General features: G+C 38.5%; 1 long non-coding RNA gene across 4 annotated transcripts in view; it reads right to left on the bottom strand.

Moving 5' to 3' along the window:
• LOC124583211 overlaps positions 1-17344 on the bottom strand; it is a 43798-nt gene that overhangs the window by 14164 nt on the left and 12290 nt on the right. For 2 of the 4 annotated variants that reach the window (XR_006974086.1, XR_006974087.1), the window contains exons 2-3: positions 8278-8433; positions 6473-6574 (exon numbers count right to left, since the gene is read on the bottom strand). This is a non-coding gene — a long non-coding RNA (uncharacterized LOC124583211). Of the gene's footprint in view, positions 1-6472; positions 6575-8277; positions 8601-12714; positions 12776-17344 lie in introns of those variants that run through there. The other 2 variants (XR_006974085.1, XR_006974084.1) reach the window with 2 other exon arrangements.

The following is a 17344-nucleotide window of genomic DNA, read 5'->3' on the forward strand; positions in this document are numbered from 1 at the left end:
TCAGAAATTCCTGGAAGGTTTGGAGAGGGTGATTTTGAGGAAGAGGAGGTGGGTCCCGCTGTGGCAGAGGACGGAACTGTTCCAGGCAGGGTTCAATTTGGATAGTGTCTTGGGGAGTTGGATCATTAGGGGTAGGAATAGGATCATTTTTCTTCGTGGCAAAGTGATACTTCCAGCAGAGAGTACGAGTGTAGGACAGTAAATCTTTGACGAGGGCTGTTTGGTTGAATCTGGGAGTGGGGCTGAAGGTGAGGCCTTTGGATAGGACAGAGGTTTCGGATTGGGAGAGAGGTTTGGAGGAAAGGTTAACTACTGAATTAGGGTGTTGTGGTGCCAGATTGTGTTGATTGGAATTTTGAGGTTTTGGAGGGAGTGGAGCTGGAAGTGGGAGACTGAGTAGATGGGAGAGACTGAGTAGATGGGAGAGACTGGGTTTGTGTGCAATGAGAGGTGGTTGAGGTTTGCTGGAAAGGTTGTGAAGGGTGAGTGAGTTGCCTTTCCGGAGGTGGGAAACCAGGAGATTGGATAGTTTTTTGAAGTGAAGGGTGGCATGCTGGATACTTCCCACTAACACCAACCTATCCGAACTCCGGAGATGGGAACTTGCTCTTCAATATATCCTCTCTTCCCATTATCCACCAGGCCTCAATCTCCGCTAATTTCAAGTTGCCGCCACTCGTACCTCACCTGTCATTCAACAACATCTTTGCCTCTGCACTTCTGCCTCAACTGACATCTCTGCCGAAACTCTTTGTCTTTAAATACGTCTGCTTGTGTCTGTATAGGTGTGGATGGATGTGTGTGTGTGTGTGTGTGTGTGTGTGTGCGCGAGTGTATACCCGTCCTTTTTTCCTTTTTTCCCCCCTAAGGTAAGTCTTTCCGCTCCCGGGATTGGAATGACTCCTTACCCTCTCCCTTAAAACCCACATCCTTTCGTCATTCCCTCTCCTTCCCTCTTTCCTGATGAGGCAACAGTTTGTTGCGAAAGCTTAAATTTTATGTGTATGTTTGTGTTTGTTTGTGTGTCTGTCGACCTGCCAGCACTTTCATTTGGTAAGTCACATCATCTTTGTTTTTAGATATATTTTTCCTACGTGGAATGTTATATAAATCATTTATTGTTGATGTGCCCTATTCTTGTATACACATAATATACAGAGAAGAATTGCATTTTATGTTCTTTATATCTGCTTTTTTCATATTCTATTCGAATTTTACGATTCCAACAGGACAAAAACATGCCACGTGAACTTACATTTGAAGAAATTCTAGCAGAACTAGAGAACCATCAAGAGAGTGACGATGAAGATGATATACAGAATTGGCAATTATTCCACCCGATGCAGATGTAATAACAGATGAAGAAGACACTGACGAAAATGTACTGTTGTACAAGATGATGCCGGTACTTTAGAGCTCACAACCAGCTGAGATGAAGTTAATGCTACAGTTGTACATCCAGAAGCCAAAAGAAGGAAAGCGTTGGGAGGTGGAGGAGAAAGTGGTATGTTATCTACAAAAAAATATATATGTAAGTGGTATAAATGTCAACCAACGTACACAAACAATAGTGAACCAGGGAAGAGCAACATACATTATGATGCGGAATGTCTAGCAAATAACACAGTGCCCCAGGTGTTTGAGGATTTTTTTTTCTGAGAAACTAATGGATACTATTATTGAACAAAGCGAAATTTATGCTTGCCAACATAACAGAATAAATTTTCTGCTAACCAAAGAAGAACTAAAATTATTTATTGGCGTACTACTTCTGAGTGGTTATCATAAGCTTCCCCACAAGAATAAGTACTGGGAACAGGCTCCTGATGTCGGTGTTCCTTTAGTCTTCAACTACGGGTCAAGAAATAGGTTTTGGGAAATAAAGAGATTCATTCATCTCAATGAAAACTCCAAAATAGACAGAAACGACAAGATGTACAAACTGAGGTTATAATTTGAAATGCTGATATAGGAATTTGGTAAATTTGGCGTATTTCATTCAGAACTCTCAACTGATGAAATAATGGTACATTATTATGGCAAACATTCAGCTAAAATGTTTCTGAGGGAAAAGCCTATCAAATTTGGATATAAAATTTGGTGTCTTACAAGTTCCAATGGCTTTCTTTATAATTTTTCGCCATACTGTGGCAAGACTGACAACAAACAGGAGCCTTTAGGTGCAAGGGTAATAAATGAACTAATCACCATGATTCCAGAATCAGAGTATCCGAATTATAAGCTTTTCTTTGACAACTTTTTCAACAGTGTTGACACACTGATCACACTCGGAAAGAGTAAAATGAAAGCTGCAGGAACAATAACAGAGATCCGAACTAATGCATGTCCTTTGATTGACTCGAAAAGAATGGCAAAAGGAAGGAACGAGGATTCTATGACTACATCTTTGACAAAGAGAATGAAGTTCTGGTTGTGGAATGGAGTGACAACAAACCAGTATGTGTAGTGACAAATAACAGTACTATTATTCCACGAGTTCTACTAAAAGATATTCATGGGCAAAAAAAAGGAAATATCTGTTGCACTGCCACATATCATTGAAGAATACAATGCCCATATGGGTGGCATATATCTACTGGACAAGCAGATATCACTTTATAGGACGAGGATAAGGTCAAAGAAATGGTGGTGGCCATTATTCACACAGATGATATATATCTGCGTAGTAAACACATGGCGTGCATACCAAATTGCTAACTCTAATGAGAAGCTCTTATTTTTGGATGTCCGACAGAGAATAGTGATGTTTTTTCTATCAAAGAAAAAAGGATCAGTACCAAAACAAAGAGGACCACAAAAAAGCAAATTGATGGGAGGACGGGTGAGCACAGATGTACGACTAGATCCAGGAAATCATTTCTTTGTGCCAAGTAAAACACAGAAGAGATGTGCTTACTGCAAGAAAAAAACAACAAAAATTTGTGATAGGTGCAATGTTGGTGTACATGACAAGTGTTTTGCTTCATTTCATACTGAATATACATTCCTAAACATTAAAATATTCTTTATTTAATGTTTGTGTTGCTTCTTACAATATTATGCATGGAGAATAAGATTGTGAATTTGGATAGCGCATTTGGCCAATGTCCCAAAAATGGGACTTCTGTAGTTTTTGTTCTAATAAACTGAAACTTTTCAAAACAACTTTTTATTCAATTTATCACTCAATGTAACATATTTATGTATAAAAGTTTGCAAAAAAAAGATCCAATAGAGTTTTGGCCAGTAAAGGGTTAAGGGAAAACCAGATGTAACACAAAATGTCTGGCAGAAAATCTGCTACAGGAACTACATCACAAACCCCGACTGCTCACAGATTATGCAAAGGACAATGGTAATTTCCGAAAATTCTCAAAAATACACATTTATTTGCATTGACATACAATGAAATTCAGGGGTGATGTATACTTTGGCTGAGCTGTGAACCACAAAGCATTGATTTGCTATGTAAATTACGTATACAAAACACTGGTAGCACTAACTTACAAAGTATAGTTTTGCAGGCATCTCAAAATTCTGAAACTAAACTATTTCTCACATAATTGGACAACAAAATAAGAGACAGACTATTTTGAATGAGGATGATAGGCATACTGTTCTAAAAATTTTTGAAAGAGTACAATTTAGTTTAAGCCTACAATTGACGCTAATAGTACTAGTTTATCACGGGATTCCCAAATGTTTGAAATTTCACAACATATCAGAATTCAAACAAGTATCGATACAATCAATGAAAAATTACGCAGAAGTGACATGAACAGCAAAATATACAAATATAGAACTTCAGACAGACACTTTATCTAGTACAAACAGTCCCCACATAAGGGAAAATTCCTAAGTCAGCTTTATTTAAATGGGCAAATAAAATAAATAACAAAACTGGAAATTGTCCCTCCTCTTGCAATGAATTGCTACTGGACAACTGCTTTTGTACATTAAATGGAGAGTACAGTACACATCTAATTAACACCAATGGATTTCTTTTCACAGAATAACAATCTTTGGATACTGTACTGCATAGTGTGGGAATTCCGAGACATTCTGGGTTGCTGCAGAGTGATTCATTTTCTAAAATAGACAATGTGTAGTGGTGTACACTGTTAACACACTAGGCATATTACACGGGCCACTTGTTCACTCCTTTTGTACACACATCAGTTAGACTCAGGTAGCAATGGAGTTTAAAAGAAGACATTCATACATGGCACTGAATTTAAGATAGAAGTGAATTTAAAGCAGTATTTGGAATCTCTTCATGCAATAAACCAACAGTCTGCTGCTGATTTAATGATTTCTGAGACACACTCTTGAAGACTGAAGTCAATAATGACAGCCACTACTGAAAGAAACTAGCTTCACCTCTGGATAATGATGACTGAAGAGGAGAGCTCCCCACTGTCTCTACCAACAAAATGAATGCAATCTTTGAATCAGATCAGAACTAGTTTCCTGCGTGGCAATCTTCAGATCAGAAAAATAGTTGTGAAGATCAGAAAAATAGTTGTTAGATACAACACCTTTTAACACTTGAGTAAAAAAACTTGCTGCTAAATCCTGATATTAAACAGTTGAAAAATTTGATTCTCAGTGGTCAAAAGCAGCATACAATAACTAATGACAGAAAACAACTGTACCAATCTTAGAAACAAACATGTGATAGACCTTCTCAGAACACACCCATATGGCAAAAGTGAAAAAGAGGACACAAAAATTATTAATGTCATTGGATGAAAATGATATTTTTCAACTTAAGATAATAGAGTTACTAAAAATATTTTTAATTAAGCAACTAGTTTCAGCTCGAAAAGCCATTTTTCGGTTTACACACATAGCGAGGTCCCACAGAAATAAAAAGGCAGCAAATTCACACTATGTGCTACTGTTCATCATGGCTTACAAATTACAGTAGAAATGGTACTGTTTGTTGTACTTTAAAAACATTTAAAATGACTTTTTGGGCCAGAAATAACTGTACAGGGTGATTCAAAAAGAATACCACAACTTTAAAAATGTGTATTCAATGAAAGAAACATAATATAACCTTCTGTTATACGTCATTACAAAGAGTATTTAAAAAGGTTTTCTTCACTCAAAAACGAGTTCAGTGATGTTCAATATGGCCCCCTCCAGACACTCGAGCAATATCAACCCGATACTCCAACTCGTTCCACACTCTCTGTAGCATATCAGGCGTAACAGTTTGGATAGCTGCTGTTATTTCTCATTTCAAATCATCAATGGTGGCTGGGAGAGGTGGCCGAAACACCATATCCTTAACATACCCCCATTAGAAAAAATCGCAGGGGGTAAGATCAGGGCTTCTTGGAGGCCAGTGATGAAGTGCTCTGTCACTGGCTGCCTGGCGGCCGATCCATCGCCTGGGGTAGTAGACGTTCAGGTAGTTACGGACAGATAAGTGCCAATGTGGTGGCGCTCCATCCTGCTGAAATACGAATTATTGTGCTTCTTGTTCGAGCTGAGGGAACAGCCAATTCTCTAACATCTCCAGATACTGTAGTCCAGTTACAGTAGCACCTTCGAAGAAAAAGGGACCAAAATCTTTATTGGCTGAAATGGCACAGAAAACGTTCACCTTAGGCGAGTCATGTTCATACTGAGTTGTTTCCCGCGGTTTCTCAGTGCCCCATATACAGACATTGTGACGGTTGACTTTCCCGTTAGTGTGGAAAGTTGCTTCATCACTAAACACAATCTTTGAAATGAAAGATTCATCTGTTTCCATTTGAGCAAGGATAAAATCACAGAAATCGATTCTTTTAATCTTATCAGCTGCAGACAGTGCTTGAACCAATTTCAGACGATAAGGTTTCATAACTAACCTTTTTCGTAGGACTCTCCATACAGTTGATTGTGGAATTTGCAGCTCTCTGCTAGCTCTGCGAGTCGATTTTCCTGGGCTGCGAACAAATGCTTGCTGGATGCGTGCTACATTTTCATCACTCGTTCTCGACCGTCCAAACCTTTGTACAAACACCCATTCTCTGTAAACTGTTTATACCAACGTTTAATACACCACCTATCAGGAGGTTTAACACCATACTTCGTTCGAAATGCATGCTGAACAACTGTCGTCGATTCACTTCTGCCGTACTCAATAACACAAAAAGCTTTCTGTTGAGCAGTCGCCATCTTAGCATCAACTGACGCTGACGCCTAGTCAACAGCGCCTCAAGCGAACAAATGTACAACTAAATGAAACTTTATACCTCCCTTAATTCGCCGACAGATAGTGCTTATCTCTGCCTTTTGTCGTTGCAGAGTTTTAAATTCCTAAAGTTGTGGTATTCTTTTTGAATCACCCCGTATAATTAAGGAGAGGTCTTATTAAAATACAACAGCTTAAATGCAAAAAATATCACCTTTATTCACTATGAAGGTTGTCGTAATGTCAGACATTTTGAATGTATCACACATATGTAAATTTAATTACCTGAGCAGATCAGTATCCTTCATCACTCCAAGTAATGTTGTAAACAGGATATGCAGTCTTCAGAATTTCTACAGTGTTGCTGTGGTCTGCCTTCCCAAACCCCTGAAATGAAGCAGTCTTTGGGTATTTTAAAACTAAAGTACAATTAAACAGTGTGCTACATACCACAATAATAATTAAACACTAAAACGAGAACTCTTAACTACATCATAAGTAAACAATGTGCTTGTATGTACACTAAAAATGCATCTAATACAGAGCACATGAAACTGTAAAGCAATCTGAAATTTTCTAAACCACACATCACAACACAAAAGCAGCAGAAAAAGGGAGTGTGTAAAGACCTTCAGAACAGATGTGCAAGATGCAGCATCAGAATTAATTTTTCTATTGATGGGTCTGGCATTGTACACAACACTGAAACACAAGCAGCAGTAACCGTGCAAAAACATTACACACGTACCCACAATCTGCAACTGTATTAATTGTGTTAAATGAAACAGGTAGGTCACAAAATGTGTGAAACAGTCTGAAAAGTATAAAATAGGTGCGAGGGGTACAGAGGAATCATTTGGTCTGCTCCAAGTGCAAGGAATTGTTGATTTGAGTACTTATGACAACTGTTCTGGCAACTGGAAAAAGTCTTGTAAAAACACCAGGCTCACCACAATTCATGTGCTGCCGTAACTATACTCAATCAAAAGATACAGAAGCTGGTAATAATAATAATAATAATAATAATAATAATAATAATGTCATAAAATTATGGGACAGAAGATCCCCCCCCCTCTCTCTCTCTCTCTCTCTCTCTCTCTCTCTCTCTTGCTACATATACAACTCTCTCTCGCTAAATATACAAGTGGAAGCAAGGATTGTGGCCTCAAAAGTAATCTGAAAGGAGTAAGAAAAAATCATGAATCAGATTGAACAGCACAGTTGGTATCAGCATTGTCCACGGAAGGCAAGGTTTCAGGATGTAGTCCTGGCCCGGCACATAGTTTTAATTTGACAGGAAGTTTCATAATCATGGCTGCTACCCAGAACAACAGTAGCCATTTCAACCATAACACTTGTCCACAACACCACACCCAAATTATTGTACACGGTTGTAAGAAGCATGATGATGATGATGATTTACAGGTATTAACATCTGGTGACATTTGCTTCTGACCATCTAACAAGGTATTCTATAATTTGTGCCATGTAACCGAAGCAGAAACTGCTTTCCCATGGAGGAGCTTGGCGTATAACATTCTTAAAAACTTTAAAAATACTTGAATTATAGGGCACACAACCTATGAACAGAAACTTCACTGTTCTTAAAATATTTTTTGTTAACTGTGGTCTGCAGCTTATACGAATTGTAGAAATGACATCACGTAACACTTTAAGCTGTTGATAATTTTTTTTTTACGATGCAACCAGTTTTGGTCAAAGACCATTTTTGAGCACCTGTTGTACCCACAGCATTGAAACAGGAAAAATTCAGGCAAAAAGGATACTTCAAAATTGTAGTACCAATACATACAATGCTTGTGGATATTTAATTTATATTTCTGACATTGTATTCTTTTGATATATATAGTTTTTGCTGGTAATCAAATTCTGTAAGTGTTGCTTGTATTGTTACTACAATTTTCAAACATTCTTTTCATCCCAAATTTTCCCGTATCCACGATGTATATACAACAGGTGCCTGAAAATGGTCTTCAACTGAAACCAGTCACACAGTAAAAAATTAAGTTGAATAACAGCTCAAGATGACACATACTGTCATTTCTACAACTCACTGCTTTTGGTATCACCTGTGAGTAGCTGTACACTTTGATGACGTTGGCACTGGGGTCGTGCTGTATTCTGCCACCACCAGTGATATCGGTATCAACGCCGAGGCCTTTCACCCTGTCCATCGTCTCATCGTAGACGTCCGAATGGAAGCCAACTCACTTGTATCCTCGCACCTAGTAGCAGGAACCATTGTCAAACTTTGAACAAAATGTATCAAGAGTACTAAGCAAGAAGAAAACACAAAAGTAGCAACGTGAGTGGAAATTGTGGCATCAAAAATAATCTGAAAACATAACTTAAAGGAGCTGTTGTTATATCCCCTATCTATAGGAAACACAAACAGGAGCTTCTGTTTTTTTTTTTTTTTTTTTTTTTCATACCTACTGCAAATGCAAACGAAAGCTTTTGTATATTCGGACATGTGTTCTCTCGGAAAACACTGAACATAACGTAAATCATCTAGCTGACAAGGTAGTCGGCAACATCAGCACATGGCTTTTGGAGAACGGATTAATACTTCACTGCCAACAACTGAACTCTTGTAAAATAGAAATAGTCTTGTCCTGAGCTGGTCGAACAGACATTTTAAATTCTTAAGACTGAAGATAGATGAAAAGCTCTCTCAGAAGTATCATGTTCAACACCTTAAGCAGAAAATGAACACTCCTGTCTTCACTATACACTATGTCTTGGACACAAACACAAAAGCTTGTTTACTTTTGCTCTGTTATCTCATATGGTGTTATAGTTTGGGGCAATTCTGTGCACTTGGCAAGAATATTCTCATCCCTGAAAAATGCAGTCAGCAAGGTCTGCAGTGCCAGCTTGTGAACATTCAGGGTTGCCGCAAGTTTCCCCAAGTGACGTTCCCTGATTTCCAGCAAGTTTTAGCATTTTTCCCTGACAAATTTCGAGGTCTCAAGGGCAAGTAAAGACATAAGTTCACAAAAAAAATGTAAGGACTTCTGTATTTCTTCCCCTCATGAGCAAAAATCTTAAGTACTAATGTCAGCATCTTTTGTAATGAACAGTTTTTAGATGGAGAAAGAAAGACAATGGTATATAATATTCCATGAAGACCACTGATGTTATTTTATTTCAATAAAACTAAACATATTTGGTGACACAAATACGCATTTCCTTGGAGTCGCAAGACAGATTTAAAATACCTACACTGATTTCAGAAATAACCCCAGAAAAAAGCAGGCCTATTGAAAGAAGTATATAAGGCAGGCCAAAATATACAGGTACATAGCATACAAACCGCCTGTGACTGCCACAAGTTGTTCTACCTATCGCTCATACTTTCTAATATACAGGGTGTACATTACATCTGGGAACACTTTCAATTATTTATTGCACAAGAACCAAACATAGCACAGATATCACACATATGTCATTTTGAAGAGAAACCCTGAAAGTTCTTTTTCATGTATACCACCACAGCATACTTTGGTGATTTGCCGATAGCACCAGTCTTAAACATGGCAAGTTCAGGTGCGGAGCGAGCTTTCTGCGTGTTGGAGTTCGACAAAAAAAGTGTGTGCTACAGCTGTTCAATGGATGTTTAGAACAAAGTACGGTAAGAAACCACCAATAAGGAAGGCACAACAAATTTATTATGACGGGTTGCTTGTGCCCAGCACAGAGAAGCAGACATCCCAGTGTGAGTGAAGTGAATTTGGATTGCATACGAGAGACATTCATAAGGAGTCCAAACAAATCGGTGCGTCGTGCATCCCATGAACTCGAAATGGCTCCACTGACTGTGGCAAGTCATGCGACAGAAGTTGTCTATGAAACCATTCGAATTGGAGCTAGGGTAGAAGGTCAATAACAACGACAAAGACAAGTGTTTTGAGTTTTGTTCACAGTTGCAACAATTGAATAACGACGGGGATGGAATTTTTGATCGCTTAAGTTTTAGCAATGAAGCCACTTTTCACACTAATGGGAAAGTATACAGGCATAATTGTCGAATCTGGGGTGCAAAGCATCCACACGAATGCATTGAATTTGGGTGTGATTCGCTAAATGTAAATGTTTTTTGTGCTTTGTCGTGTCGAAAACTGTACGGGCCATTCTTCTTCGCCAAGAGAACTGTCACTGGATGTTCCTACTCGGATATGTTGCAGCAATGGCTGATGCCTCAGATGCAATTGGGCTCTCCGTTCATCTTTCAGCAGGATGGGGCTCCACCCCATTTTCATCGTGAAGTTTGTGGGTACCTGAATACAGAGCTGCCGCATCGATGAACTGGCCGTGCTGCAGAAGGGAACAGCTGTTTCATGAAATGGCCTCCCTGATCACCAGACCTCCTCCGTGTGACTTTTTTTCTGTGGGGACACATTTAAGATCCGGTGTATGTATGGTCTCTACCACGTGATGTAGCGGAGCTCTGGGAGAGAATACGAGAAACAAATATCACAATCGACGATGCCATGCTGGGACAGGTATGGCACGAATTCGATTATTGTATTGATGTCTGCCGGGTCACTCATGTTTCGCGTACTGAATGTTTGTAAAAAAAAAAAAAAAAAAAAAAAAAAAAAGATATGTACATCCTGAATAAATTATTTTCTAAGCCCCAAAATGTACTACAATAAATAAAATGTTTATAAAACAATGTACCGCACAATGTACTTGCAGTGAGAAAATCACAATTCATGAAATCCATCGCCCGTGGCCTCTGGCCTGCCGAGGAGCACCACTGTCCTGAGTCCTCGGATAAATCACGAAAACCCACTGCATTATACCACACACAAACAGAGCCGGCCTGGGAACAGATCGGCGAGACTAGATCCGATGGGCAGGGCTTGCACATTATTGGGAAACGATGGGCTTCAAATCGGCAGACCCAATCCGTTAGAGAGACCCACAGAAATGGCCTGTGGTTTTGGCCCATCATGGAAGTCCATTCATGTGGGCAGCTTTACACAAGTCACTGACATTATGTTGACGAAATGAGATGGTGGTGATAAATCCATCAATTTGTGCAAATACTCTGAGAATTAATGCTAATGAAGATAGGTAGCAACTCACCGTAAAGATGATCACTGAACCATGGACAGACACGTAGAAAAGACAATCACACTCTCACAACTAAATTTTTGGCCATAGCCTTTCTTGGAAAATAACACACACACACACACACACATATTCACACAATCACTCAGACACAACTCGTGCACATATGACCGTTGTCTCCAGCCACTTGGTCAACAATCTCCAAGAATCATATCAAAACCAACCACCCCTCACGCCTCCCATCGGCAGCTACTAGGCTAGTGGCAAGAAGTGGTGGCAGCACTGACTGCAAGCTGAGGGGAGTGGTAGGAAGTGGAGAAGCAGTAAGAATGAGGGAGTAGGGAAGCGGTGCATGTATTAAGCTGTACCCAGCCAGCGACGATGCAGGAAATCCCAGTAAACAAACTGTTTCATCTACTGAGACAAAAAACAAGATTTCTCCAGGTTTTTTTTTTCCAAATTTCCCAGCACGGCAGAAAAAAAGAGTGATACACCTAAGTATTCAAATCCACACACAAAGGTTACCTTGTGGTATGCTAGAATTCCGCACAGGAGACCCTCACAATACATGAGACCTTCTCTATGCAACATGTAATTTATCCTAATTTCTCTTAATTTCATATTTTATTAATTCTGTAATTTTTTGTTTATAAATTTTATATTCAGCTTTCTGTAAACTAGGTACCACCTCGTCCCATGAGCTTTGGCTCAAAGTCTCAAGATACGCGATAAAAAAAATAAATGTCAATCCCAAAACCTCACACGCCAATATAATGATCTGCGTGCAATCATTCTGTTGATAATGGCACATTAAATTTGGAAAAAAAAATGCATTCAGCCCCCTCACATCATTACATCATCAGTGCAAACCAGACGATATTTCTCGTGTAAATCTACACAGCTATCTGGCAGTTCACACTTAAGGATACACGGCATTTTTCCAGCTCAATATTATGTAACAATCAACACCTATTTCTTTCAGGCACTGTTTATAATGTATATGTTTTAAGATTTTTTTGTTGATATCAGGTAATAGAGCACACTTTCTAAACAAATTAGAAGTATTTTGAATATTTTTGAACCTGCTTAGAGTTATTTAAAAAAAGTAACAAGGAAATTCTTCCTCAAACTGAGGTACCATTTAATCCAATGTTATACATTTGAAGGAGACCAAATTTTTAAAAGACATGCATGACATGGCTGAGGTACTAGACCTATTTAATTCCACCTATTACGTATATTACAAGGTTAAAAAAGTATCACATCTTACATTTAATATTTACAATTTTTTCCTAATAAAAATGTTATTTTTTCTATGATTTAGCTGATTCTGCAATAAAGCTTAGGTCTACTACATAAGTATGGACTACCGAAAGTTACAGAAAAAATGAGAGCAATGCTTTATAAACTTTAGGAAATATTTGTACCTGAATTCTGAAGAAAACAACTTGCGGGAAATTGCGAATGAACATATGAGTCCAATTAAACTGTGCCTCAGAAAATTCCTGAAGCATAGTCTACATCCTGCAGCCTTTCTTAATCTTCAAGCTTCCTCTTGGCATTCCTTTTAGCACTTCTTGCTTCTTTGGTAACTTGAAGAGCGAATCTTTCAGCTTCATGCACCCGTTGTCTGTCACACAGAAGAAATTGATCTTTCATATTAGAGCCACATTTTATGCCTAAATTTCTCAGGACTTCCTACCTTCCTATCACTCCATCATTGAAACATAGCACACCATCTAGTACACCAACTATTAATGTATTTATTCCTACAAAAACATTCTTGAGTAATCTTTCCCGTATGGAATGGTTGAAACTTTCATTTGTATTCTGAGTGCCCCCATGAAGACATTTACCGTATTTACTCGAATCTGAGCCGCACTTATTTTCCAGTTTTTGTAATCCAAAAAACCGCCTGCGGCTTAGAATTGAGTGCAAAGTAAGCGGAAGTTCTGGAAAATGTTGGTAGGTGCCGCCACAACTAACTTCTGCTGTCGAATATATGTAGCGCTACACAGCCATGCTTTGCAGGCACAAAGATAAATACTGGCGCCAAACCCTCTGCATGAGTGTATTAAAAAAAAAAAAAAAAGAAAAAGAAAAAGGGGTGGCAGACAAGTTTTTCCTCCGCCTCGAGTTTCGACCACTGCATTTTCATACATTATCCAACGAAGTAAATACAAATTCCGTATTGTGCACCTTTGAATGTAGCAGCATTTCAATGCACTACGAAAATCCGACTGGCAAGACTGTTTGGGATGTTTGTCAATATGGCCAACTCTACGTTCTGAATTTTTTCCTAACTGTGAGAAGAGATGGTTCCTTATAGGAACTTTTATGAATTGTGAATAGCATGCAGTATTCTCTTCACATTAGAATAATTAGAATATAAACATTTTGGCATGTATTCTTTCGTGTTTGCTGCTAACTCATTTAAATCCTGTCTGCCTAATAAACTACGAAACTAGAGTGAGACAACAGCAAACACGGAAAAATATAGATATCATCCCATATTTATATCTGTATTTTTCTTATGCCTAATAGTGATACAGTCAGAAATGAAGCACGGCAATTGACTAGATTTTTAAATCTAAGATGACTAATTTCAGTGCAGAATGTAATGTACTAACGAGGTGCCTGCAAAGATTTTCAAACGGAGAAAAATTTTCGCTAAACTCCCGTTCAGAATATCTTCTATTGTACGCTGTCTATTATTTGGTTCTTGTTGATCATTCTCAAAGAAAGCAGGAGTGTAGGTAACAGTAAATAGCAGTCTCTTGCCATTGTTTCGCTAACGAAGTACGCGAAAGAGGAAGGGTACCCGTATAATACGGACGGAGCGCCTGACGCATAGTAATGGCTACCTGGTAAAGCTTAACTACTGAGCTTACGACTCGAACCAAACTACTGTAGCTGTATCGTCATTCATTTGACCTAAATTGTGTCTCATATTACAATGGACCAACTTTGTTTCGATTTGGAGGTGCGGCCTAAAACTTTTCTCTCCCCTTGAATTTCAAGTCTCAAATTTCTGTGCGGCTTAGATTCGGGAAAATTTTTTTTCCTGGATTTCGAGTCTCATTTTTCAGGTGCGTCTTAGATTTGAGTAAATGTGGTACTAAGCAAAACAGGGTCCACTCAGGTCTCTAAAAATTGGTTTTATTTCATTCATAACAGGCTCAAGAAGATAATGCTTATGATATTTTGATAGTATATTTGACCACTTTCTTTTGCTTTTTGGTAAGCACACCTAAGAATCTACTACTTTAGGGCAAAGTCCATGAACAGTGTGGTCATCTGTGGACAACTTATGAAAGTAGGTGGCCCATACAGCTTTCCTCATTGCTGTATCATCATTCAGAGGTGCAGTTTGTCTAATGGCCAGTCCTTAATACCTCTGAAGGAGGTCTATTTCAGTTTCTGTCAATCTGTCTCAGCCAGACAGTGATTTTCCATCAGATAGCAATTTTCCTTTCATTTCTCTTCTTAGCTTCCTCAATCTAGCACCCATCCTCTTTTGCACATGTCCACAACACTCCAGTTTTGTTACGAAGCTATCACCATAAACATTGAACTCATTAATTTTATTGAAAGCTTTAGATTCCCCATCACCTAGGTACTTTGTATATCTAAGGTTATGAACGGGCACTGACCTCTGAAATAATTTTAGAGCTCCATCACTCTCCATACCTCTACTGTAACCATCATAATTATTATAACACTGATGTTCAATATGTCCTTCAGTGTTACTATGGCAGGTGTGGCAATAATTAGATAAGCACTCAACATCAAAAACTTTTCCATTCTCCACAGAAGTAGCACTTAAAACACCATTCAAGGAATGATGTCCTCGATGTTGCCATGTCCCATCAAGTGCAACAGCAATGTCCCTTGTTTCACTAATATTAACAGTTTTTTCTACTGCACATTTCATAGATGCTTTAGACACAACCGTCAAGGCACCTAAAAGTATTCTTATGTACTTGCTGAACCTACTGGGAGGAGGAAGATCAATCAAATGACAGAACGTTTGTGCAGCCTTTTTTTCCTTTTCCTATTGCACGCATTGCGTACACTAACTTCAAATTCACATCATATGAATTATGCACAATGTTCGAAGTCATTTTCGAGGTAGATTTATTACTGGATCTACACAGACCAACTAATTTTGGCGCTAAACCCTTCCTGCTACTTTGTTGTTCAGTTAGTTCCAGACAGCCTACACCATCACATTGTTTACATTTTTCCACTTCCTTTATCAAAGAAGATAAGATACCCACACCAACAACAACAAATCCACTACAAACAGCGTCATTTTTAACACAAAAATTTGAATCACCAGGAGGCGTGCCACATGTGAATTTCTTCACTGAAGAACTGACACGTAGGTTACTTTCAACAGTGTGGCTTGTTTTGTTTGTCAACTGGTTACCACAGAATTTCCTTTTATTGAATTTCTTGATGTGTGGCACACTAAAAAATATGTATTTCCACAAATATATGTAGCACTTGGGAAACAAACGTTTATTAACATGTGAACAAACTGCTTCAGAACACAAAAGTAAATACTTGCAAAGATAATCATTTACAGACGCTAGAAACCTGCACTGTTACCAACATACACAATGTATCATACATATAATCGCTGGAAACAGAAAGAAAGTGCACAGTTCTTTTCAAAATAATACTGGTTTCTGTAACAGAAATAAAGGGGGCATGGCAGTATACAAGGTGCGAATGTAAAGTAATGACACTGATGTGAAAAAAAATGTTGCTTACAGTTTTAGTCAATTTTCGTGTTGTCTCCTTCAAAGTTCCCTTCTGATTGCACACACTTTCTTTAGCACTTCTGCCATTGATGGTAACATTTCTGGAACTAATCTTCTGTAATATCCTCCAAGACCTTAGTCACAGCTCTCGGGACATCTTGTGTTATTTGAAAATGGTGTCCTTGACCGCCATTTTGACTCTTTCACAGAGAAAAAAGTTGCACGGAGCAATATTTGGTGAATAAGGTGGCTCTGGTAGTACCGAAATTTGTTTTGAGGTAAAAAATTACTGTACTGACAGAGCAGTATGGGATAGTGCATTATCGTGATGCAGAATCCAATCATCAGCAACGTTATTATTAGACGAACCGTTCCTCGATTGATGTGCAGTTCTCCTGCAATCATTTTCATGGATAAACTTCTATCAGATTTTACGAGTTCATGCATCCGTCCGTGAGGTTGACAGTCGTCCACTGCAGCCTTCATCTTCAACATTTGTTCTGCCTTCACTAAACATTTTATGCCAATCAAAAACTTGAGCTTTTGACATAACCTCCTCTCCAAAAGCCTTCTTAAGCTTACCGTAAGTTGTCGCGTTTTCACTCAATTTAACGCAAAAAGAAATGGCATACTGTTGCGCAATATTATGCAGTTCCATTTCTGTGATGAGAGACACTAACACGTGTTAACTTATTACAGCACAACTCGTGACTGAGCAGTTGCTTCAACATGCCGCTTGGACTAGAAGCGGCTTATAGACCAAGGTCACAGATATTGTGCCTACGCAAGCCTGCAGGGGTGCCACACCTTGCAAAGAAAATCAGTCTCATTACTTTATTGTCGCACCTCGTACATGACCGTAACTTTAAAATTTGGTATGTATAGGTCTTTTTTCATTTCAAACCCTACAGTGTATATATCAATGTAATCAGGAAAGACTATAGAATTTAATAAAGTCATTTAAAAAATTTTGATTTTACCACCATTTATAAGTATCCTGTATCCTTAAGTGTGCGGCAGAGGATTCATCGAAAAGCCTTCAGACTATTTCTGTAACATTCCACTCTTCAACAGCACTGGGGAAAAATATCATTTAAATCTTTCTGTGGGAGCTCTGATTTCTCTTACTTTATCACGATAATAATTTCTCCCTATGTAGGTGGGTGCCAACAAAATATTTTGCCATTCAGAAGAAATTTCCTGAAAACATCTCATCATAACAAAAAACACCTTTGTTTTAATGACTGTCACCCCAACTTGTATATCATGTCAGGGTATACGCGGACAA

Source organism: Schistocerca americana, unplaced genomic scaffold (genome assembly GCF_021461395.2).
Source record: "Schistocerca americana isolate TAMUIC-IGC-003095 unplaced genomic scaffold, iqSchAmer2.1 HiC_scaffold_45, whole genome shotgun sequence".
Lineage (NCBI taxonomy): Eukaryota > Metazoa > Arthropoda > Insecta > Orthoptera > Acrididae > Schistocerca > Schistocerca americana.